This window comes from Macrobrachium nipponense, chromosome 12 (genome assembly GCF_015104395.2).
Source record: "Macrobrachium nipponense isolate FS-2020 chromosome 12, ASM1510439v2, whole genome shotgun sequence".
NCBI lineage: Eukaryota > Metazoa > Arthropoda > Malacostraca > Decapoda > Palaemonidae > Macrobrachium > Macrobrachium nipponense.
In genome coordinates, this window is record NC_087205.1 from 28,378,321 (window position 1) to 28,388,320 (window position 10,000).

General features: G+C 32.9%; 1 protein-coding gene and 1 long non-coding RNA gene across 6 annotated transcripts in view; one reads left to right on the plus strand and one right to left on the minus strand.

Annotated features, from left to right (window-relative positions):
- LOC135224442 (synaptogenesis protein syg-2-like) overlaps nt 1–10,000 on the plus strand; it is a 287,540-nt gene that overhangs the window by 235,800 nt on the left and 41,740 nt on the right. The window lies entirely within an intron of this gene.
- The window catches only part of LOC135224443 (uncharacterized), a 175,523-nt gene that overhangs the window by 27,427 nt on the left and 138,096 nt on the right, over nt 1–10,000 (minus strand). The window contains exon 2 of the long non-coding RNA XR_010316734.1: nt 3,668–3,953. This is a non-coding gene — a long non-coding RNA (uncharacterized LOC135224443). The remainder of the gene's footprint in view (nt 1–3,667; nt 3,954–10,000) is intronic.

Here is a 10,000-nt window from a genome sequence, read left to right on the forward strand (position 1 = left end):
TATATATATATATATATATATATATATATATATATATATATATATATATATATATATATAATATATATATATATATATATATATATATATATATATATATATATATATATATATATATATATATATATATATATATGACTGTGAAATATTTACTGTTAACACAGAATTCCAGCTCATTTAAGGAGCCAATAAAAACGCTAAAAGGTAGAAAGTTAGATAACAAAGGTAGATAACAAATGTCTTGCTCTACAGGCAAGTTTATAAATGAAATAAGATTTACAGAATAACTCTCCGAATGAAAAGACGCTTTTTGATACACATAATTCAACTACCTAAATTAGCCGGCCTCCGTTCCTTATTCTTAACACATTTTCTCCTAGTCACATTAAACATTCTGAAGAATTTTGTCACAAATTCAAAGCACATATACGACTTCACAACATAAAACTTTTAAGCTTAGATATAGATTCCCTATCCACAAAAGTGCCAGTACAGGATGTTCAACAGTTTTAGAGAGAAAAGTTAACCCCCTATTCACATCATTTCCCACTAGCCCCAAATAAAATAATAAAGTTAGTTGAATTATGTGTATCTAAGAACGCCCTTTCCTTTGGGTAGTCATTCTATATAAAACAAAGTGCGGGTGCAGCATGACCAGCCCTTTAATCCTGGTTTAGCCAACCTATACTACATGGAATATTTTGAAACTGTAATAATAAATGCTATAAAAACTAAAGACAAGGTGTGGATGATTTCCTAACATTTTGTGATGATAGATGCGGCAATTACAACGAATTTCCTTCATAATTGAATGCATTGCCCAGCATCAAATACAAAGTTGAATGGGAAGCAGACAACAAAAACTCCTTTTCTTGATGTTTTAAAAATTAGAAACACTACAGAATACAAATTTACCATATACAAAAAAACCAATATTTTTACTTTCATACATTCACTGTTTTAGTTATCATGGCGTTTCTATTAAGATTGGCATATCCAGTGATTTATTCTTGAGAGCCTTACGGAATTGCTCCCCGGATTTTCGGTAAATGAAGATTGAACCAATCCGTAAGTAACTGTCATCTTAAAAGTATCCTGACCATATAATTGAGAAAGCGATCTATAAAGCTACCATAATCTTCTACTGCCCCCCTCAAAACAAGATTAAAGAGACGTCCAATAAGAAAACCAAAATCCCACATTATAGACAGGATTAAGACGTTGACACAGACACTTGGAAACTCTAAACCTTTTGCTTTTACCTACTCAAATACCTTAGCCAAATCCCTGATTAACATTCAACAAAAATAGTCCCCAAAGACACAGGAGTTTAAGAAATCTCTTGCCTCGACTATGACCAATCCTACCTCGGTTTTAATGTGTAAATCACTCTCCTAGTGATTAATACAACAGAGCTCAGCTATTTTAAACTAAATAAATATCCATCATCACAGAAGAAACTGAATTTGTCATTTAATTTATAGCAGTAATTGTCGGTTCAAAAGCCAGATGGTAGAATCAACACTGATTAAACAAAGAAATTCCATAAACCTCTCAAAAGGAGGGTGGGACTGAGATATTAAAGACAAAATTTTCCTCCAACCAGTGATTAAGGTAATGAAGAGGCTATGAACTGTAGTGACATAACGGCTGACCTTTGGAACTCTTGGTACAAATACTGCTTTTATGTAATTCCCTTCTTCATTCATATATATATATATTCATATATATATATATTCATATATATATATATATATATATATATATATATATATATATATATATATATATATATATATATATATATATAAAGATATATATATATATATATATATATATATATATAATATCCATATATATATATATATATATATGTATATATATATATATATAGATATATATTTATATATATACTATATATATATATATATATATATATTTATATATATATATATATATATATATATGTATATATATATATATATAATATATATATATATTAATATATATATATATATATATATATATATATGTGTGTGTGTGCGCGTGTGTGTGTGTGTGTGTGTGTGTCTGCCTGCATGTATGTGTTTGTAATTGCAGTATCCATAATGCCCTCATAACTTTTCATATTCTTCACTCATTTTTGGCTACGCTTGTCACTACAAAACCTTAAGATCCAAGTGCAAGAGTATGAAGAAATTATGGGGTCCGGTAGTAGGAAACGAACCCGGGCTACCATTATCACGACGGGGTCACGTTGCCGACCTAGTCTAGAGGAGGATAAAAGCCTATTGTCTCTTACAGTACGTACATCTACCTGCCATGAAACGATCAGTAGATTCTGCAAATATTTCAGCCTAAAAAAGCCATAAAAACGACTGCCCACTCGGCTACGATGGTGAGGATGAGTCCATTCCACCTCTAATAAATATATCAGAAAACGACAGATATATGTATGTATGAGAGGCAATGGACTTTATCCTTCTCGTGGTCAGGTCGAAGGTGACCTTGTCTTGATTATGGTAACCCGAGTTCGTTTCACACTACCAGGCATCATAATTTCTTCACATTTCTTGCACTTGTATCTGAAGCTTTGTATCCAAAATAGCGCCAAGAATTCGATAAATTGAGAGGGCATTGTGGCTATTACAATTACATTTGTGTCAGGTTAATATGACCAGTAGATTCTACACACGCGCGCGCGCGCGCTGTCACAAACCATGTTTAATTTACATTTGGATTTTCTATTATCCTTCATTTAGAAGCATATATACGAATAAATCCTAAACCGACCTATAAATACTTAAATACACGCTGCAAAACTCTAATCTGAGCATGCTCATGTTATATGTATGAATAGCTTCACACGAACAACTTACTATGTGGATAACTCAAAGATGCAAAAAAAAAAAAAATTATATATATATATTCACCAGCAAAGAAAGAGCAAGAGCAACCATTCATTTCATCCCAGTGGTATACAATATTTCAAAGCATTCCTATCGCAATGGGAAATATTATATATATATACGCATATACTGTACACTTATTCTCTTCAAGCATGAGACCAAGAGGGACCAGGCCAGTACACTGGAAAACTATCAGGAAAACTGTCATATATTATGAGCAAGGACGCATCTCCAATTCTCGGAGGAAAAATGCGGAGAGATTCTACTTTGCAAATACTATGCGTTTATGTCGAGTCCCGAAAATATTTCCGTCGGCGCTTAAATGCGGTCATAGAAAACGCAATAAAAGCTCGTCTATTTAATTACATAACAGGAACTCTCTCCATGAGGAGAAATATATCGTTGCAGTTGAAATATATTTTTCTAAACTGAGATTGCATTTATTCGTTACCAAGCGTTGCAATGATATTTTTTTTTTTTTTTTGGGGGGGGGGGGGGGGGTAGGGGTGGAGGGAGAGAGGGAATGAAGAGAATTCTCTAAAATCAAGGGATGCATTTCATCACTTCATGTAAAATTTTGAGACTGGGTTCCCAACTAAATCTGGCGGTGGTATACACACACGCTCGCTCTTTTTTAATCAAGGGACATGCAAGCAGTTTTCCCCTTAAAGGGAATGGCTCCAGACTGCAAGAACATGGACATTAATTTGCAACAACCATAAGAAATAAGGTGACGATCCATCTGCCTATGCACTTACCTCGTTCTTAACGAGAGAAGACTCGAACTGGAGACACCTGATTATACAGTAATTTACCCTATCCACTCGGCCATGGGAGGTTTATTCACACTGTTCTGCATAGGGCGTTCCATATTATGGTAGTGTGATCCGTACACTTCAGTAATATTTGGTGGGGCCAATATCAGAATAGGTGACCATCATCTATGCGCTAGCTTCTATAACCTATGTTGGCATGAGGTGAGTTCCCTGGCTCCATTCCAATGACTTGTTGTAAACCACGGCGAAAATACCGCTATTTGAAATCCTGAAAATAAATAATTAAAGATATAAGAATGCAACAGAAAAAAAGTCATAGTAAGAATTTTCAACGTATATACCAATATTTCACAAGTGCTTAATGAATATCTTGAACCATTACTTACATAAGAGTGTTATTCTTTTTGAAGTTTATAAGATTACAAAAATAAATTAAGTATTTAGAAGGAAAAACATCAAGTTAGAGGCAGTGAAAATTGAAAGACTGAAAAGAGACGAGAGTTGTAAAAATAACTAATAAGAGCATAAAAAAGATGAATTCTATAATGGTATACAGAAACGTTGTAGTAACTAACAACATATTATAATGAAGCCTCGGGAGAGTTCGCTATTTAGGAAGGTCAATACGCTCAAGTAATTGCTGGAAACTCTCTCTCTCTCTCTCTCACTCTCTCTCTCTCTTCTCCTCTCTCTCTCTCGCTCTCTCTCTCTCTCTCTCTCTCTCTCTCTCTCTCTAATATATATATATATATATATAATATATATATATATATATTACTTATATAGATATATATATATATTATATATATATTATACTATATATGTATATATATATATATATATAAATATATATTATAATATACATATATATATATTGTGTCTCCGTGAGTATATATTATTAACATCATAGACTTCGTTTGCCTAGACCCAACAGCAAACTGCAAATCCAGTTATCGCTGGTAGGACCTCCTGACAGAATGACTTTTCTTAATTCTCCTTCGTTCGCCACTTTCTCAAACGCCTGCCGAAGTTCGGGAGTTTACTTTTCCTTCGCAATGTTTGTGTTGTAGCATTTTTGTCTCCAGAGAGTTTGAACCAAGAGGCGAATTCAATCTTACTCCTCGGGGGACTGAAGAGTTCATCTTTATTTACTGGACTCACGCGCACATACTTCCGCAATCGAAGGCTTACACATGCAATACGGTTGTGCAAGGTTAGAGGAATGTATGAATACATACACACACACACACACACACACACCATATATATATATATACATATATATATATATATATATATATATATATATATATATAAAATAATTATCACATCCCCGTGATTCATATAAATCATTCAAGCTACAAATGTCCTTTAATTTCCAATTCGCTCTACCTCAGAATTGATATATTTTCATATATGTACCGAAGGGGAATTTTCTAGTTGATAATAATTTCATCCCCTCATGGCACGAAATCAGGACGACATTGACGTTACTTATTCGGCTAACAGTGAGGCTATAAGTTTATACCGATTCTGACCTTATAAAACACCGTCGAACTCGGTGTTTTCGTAAGTAGAATCAATATGAAACCCCCTCTACCATGGGGAAATCTCACTCTCAGGAAAAGAAGAGACCAGGTTAAGAGCCACCATATTCATTTTGCGACGCGATTAGTTGTTTGTTCATAACATTTGCAAGCCTAAAAGAGGCAGTACAGTATTTTAATAGAAAAAAGTTCATACAATCATTATTGGCTGACAAAGCAGTTTGAAGGTGACAACAGTAGATATAATTGAAAAAAATCTTTAAACTAATATATAACCATTAAACTACTGAGTGGGTAAAGCAAAGCAGAAATTGAACAGTTTACATTATAAATGAATTGTTGAATAATTTATATTAAAAGCAAGGGATAAGAAAAATTGTTAAGGGAAAGATCTGTTTTTTTTTTAAGATATGTTTCTATCTATCTAGAGATTCTCAATAATGATTTTTCATTAAAATTACCATGAATGCTAAAATGTTCTGATCGGTGATCTGGTTGGCTTGACCAGCAAGCAACTGGTACGAGGCGAAATGCCATAATGTTCGGAAGATCTTGTCCGGACTGATGACCTCTTTGACAGGTCAGTATAGGAGGCGTTATAGGCATTACAGTTATAAATACAGGTGATGCCACACAAAAGGTCTGAAGGTAGTTTATCCTTGTGGTTTAACAACGCTTGAATAGCACGGTTGCTGGTAAAATATGTTATGTTATCCTAATAACATAATATATGAAGAAATAAGAAACTTCCTAATTAATTCTCTTAGTATAAATAGCAAAATAGATATACCAAGGGTTGATAAACTGGCTATGCATTTTAAATTGCCATAGATAGGTGATCCTTCATGTGAATACGTTACAAGAATACTAAAAAATATGATTAGGTATATCTTTCCCCACATTACCCGATGTCAGTATTTACCAACAACCGTGCTATCCAAGCGTTGTTAAACCACAAGGATAAACTACCGTCAGACCTTTTGTCTGGCATCAACTATATTTATAAGTGTGACGCCTGTAGCGTCACCTATATTGGCCAGTCAAAGCTGTCGGTCCGGACAAGATCTTCCGAACATTATGGCATTTCTCCTGGTACCGGTTGCTTGCTGGTATAACCAACCAGATCACCGATTTTACAGCATGTAGAGGAATGTAATATAGGTACAAGATTAGAAAATTTTAGTGTTCTTGGTACTTTTAATGAAGTAATTATCGAGACTCTGAATCGATAGAAATATTTGTTTTAGGAAACCAGCTCTTAACATTGATAATTCATCTTATCACTTGCTTTTAAAATATATTATTCAATAATTAATTTACAAAGTAAATTGTAAAATTTCTGCTTACCCACTAAGTAGTTTATATGCTACTGTAAATCATTTTAAAGATTTTATTATTTATCTCTATTGTTGTCACCTTTAATCAGCTTTGTCAGCCAATAATGATTGTGTGATCTTTTATCCATTAAAATACTGTATTGCCTCTTTTAGGCATGAAAATGTTATGAAGAAACTACGAAACGCGTCGCAAGTAAAATGTGGTATATATATATATATATATATATATATATATATATATATATATATATATATATATATATATATATATATATATATATATATATATATATATATATAGACACCACATTTTACTTGCGACGCGTTTCGTAGTTTCTTCATAACATTAATATTTTCATGCTTAAAAGAGGCATGAAAAAATCCCTCCCTTTTAACAGGAGGGATTTTTTTCTGACGGGAAAATCTCTCGAAATTACAGTTTGATTGTTCTGGGTGATACATATGTTTAGGGATTATATTATGATTTTCCTTACTGGGACAAAAACTTTCATGATTCATTTTTTAAATGTGTCTCACTGGAAAAAGAACTGTAAAGAATTATAGAGTGATTTCGCCTACAGAGTCGAATAACCTTAAATGATTATATTTTAATTTATTTAATTAAGGCAAATTATTAACTTTTACGTCCTCATTCACCTTATGAAGACGGATCATTAAATACTGCATTTCCATCTTTTGATCTGAGACTGATCTTGAATATAACGTTTAGATTTTTTCGTTGAGGAAAATCTTTAAAACTACCTTTCTCCTTGTGAGAGTTTAAATCATCGTGTCCGAGTTGTGAAAATGTTTATTCGCTGTGGGTTAGATGTTTAAAATATTATTATACTAAATACGTTCTTTATTATACACACCCATATATATATATATATATATTATTATATATATCTATATATATCATACTATATATATATATATATATATATATATATATATATATATATATATATAGTTTATAATAATATCTTAAACATCTAACTCACAGCGAGTAAACATTTTCACAACTCGGATACGAGGAGAAAGGTAGTTTTAAAGATTTTCCTCAACGAAAAAATCTAAACGTTATATTCAAGATCAGTCTCAGATCAAAAGATGGAAATGCAGTATTTAATGATCCGTCTTCATAAGGTGAATGAGGACGTAAAAGTTAATAATTTGCCTTAATTAAATAAATTAAAATATAATCATTTAAGGTTCGACTCTGTATGCGAAATCACTCTATAATTCTTTACAGTTCGTTCCAGTGAGACACATTTAAAAAATGAATCATGAAAGTTTGTCCCAGTAAGGAAAATCATAATATAATCCCTAAACATATGTATCACCCAGAACAATCAAACTGTAATTTCGAGAGATTTTCCCGTCAGAAAAAATCCCTCCCGTTAAAAGGCATTTTACCGTAATAACCAAACATAAAGCGAAATGTGTTATACCTAAGACTCCAATTCATTACGCAAAATCCACGGAAATTCTAATATATGTTTGCTGGTTAACGGACGAAATTGCACAGGTCGTTCGTGCTACCTTGGATAGGTTATTATAACCGTGACTAGATTGCAATATTCTATTAATAGTTGTTGTTGTTTTAATAAATGTTATATAGTTTACGAACTTTAATTTAATTTCATTATGACTCTGACTTCGAATATTTATCATTCTAGTTTTCAACGTTATTGTCAAAGAGAGAAAACATTATGGAAAACTATACGCAATGGATTGCGATCATAGGACAAATTTATATAGGACAAACGAGAGAGAGAGAGAGAGAGAGAGAGAGAGAGAGAGAGAGAGGTTTTTTCAAAATATCTATTGCAATTGGTCTTTAAATAAAAATATAATCTAACTTATAATATACCATCTTCATAGCCATCTGAGACAGGCAGACAGATAGAGAAATATCTAACAGCTGACTTCAATGCCGTTAACCCCTCCCTCCCTCCCCCAAATTTTTCCCCTCCCACCGAAAAAAAAAAAAAATAAGAAAGATACCCTTCAAACAAATGGCAGCTCATCCACACCACTCAAATCTCAAATACTTTGAATCTGGGAGTTTGACAGACTCGATAACTGACTGAAAAGAAACAAATGAGATATATAATTCTCTCCCGAGATTCAGGTCCGTTTGAAGAGCGAGAGTATTATTCGATTCCATTCAAGGCTTAGTTCGGTGGAAATGACGTTCTCACGTGAATGGGGGGAAATAATGATGAGTTGCGCATGTGACATTATATTGTCAGTGCTTTTGCCGTTATTACTGTTATTATTCCTTTATATAATAATCCTCGCTATTCGCTATACTTCGGTTTCTTCTTCTTCTTCTTCTTCTTCTTCTTCTTCTTCTATATTATTATTATTATTATTATTATTATTATTATTATTATTATTATTATTATTATTAAAGAAATTCACAATCTCGTGAAGAACAAATTGGTGAAAAAAATCCACAATTTTATGTTAAAATATATTTCTATGTAAAAAACGAAGACTTTCAAACACCTGAACGGCATTTCTCATCATTGTAGACGTTAAAATGTAAAGTGAGAGGGTAGTTTCCTTCTGAAGAGCATCTAAAAAGGTCGGCGGGGCGATAAAATAACAGCCCATCATCAAGGTGCTGGATCGAGTGTTATGTAATTCCAAACTCAACAGGCAGTTGAGCCAACACCCTTGATCTCCAAACCTGTGAAGTTGCTCCTGCTTACAATACATAGGTGCCATAGTCGGAAACATCCACAGGGAAGTCGGCTATCTGGAGAGAGAGGGGAAGAGGAAGCAGAGCATCAGGGTTCACATGGTCAACGTCAGTTTTGAAATTAAAATCTTTTAAGTACTGTTTGGCAATGAAACTGTTGATAAAAGGGTCTTCATTTTTTAAACACGACTTGCTATCTTCAAAAGTATTCTGCATTAAGAAATTATGCAAAAAAATTTTTACTTATATCTTGTCTTATATATTTTGCATATTAGTACAATGTATTATTAACAATGAGCCCCTCATTTCATCATCATCTGAAATCTACTTTTTTGTATCTGTTAGTCGTAATACCGCATTTCCCCCTTCAAAAAAATCTTAACCAGAAAAAAGAAAGAAAGAAAGAAAGAAAGAGAGAGAGAAAGAAAGAAAGAAAGAAAGAAAAAAAAAGCTTTACCAAATTCCCTATTGACGATATTTCATCACATCTGGTTTTCATAATGTCATCGGTTTCCGTTATGAGAACATTCTGAAAAGAAGAAGAGAAAAAATCCAGGCCTCAGCCGACTCAGCAATAATGTCGGTCATATGTGTCGTTTTGTGCTATGGTTCTTTGTGCAAGATGGAAAGAATTAGAAGGGGGAAGGGCTGAGAGAAGAACATTCATTTCATCGTATGGCCCATGGGCATTTTCGACCTGATCCTGAGAAGGGGGATT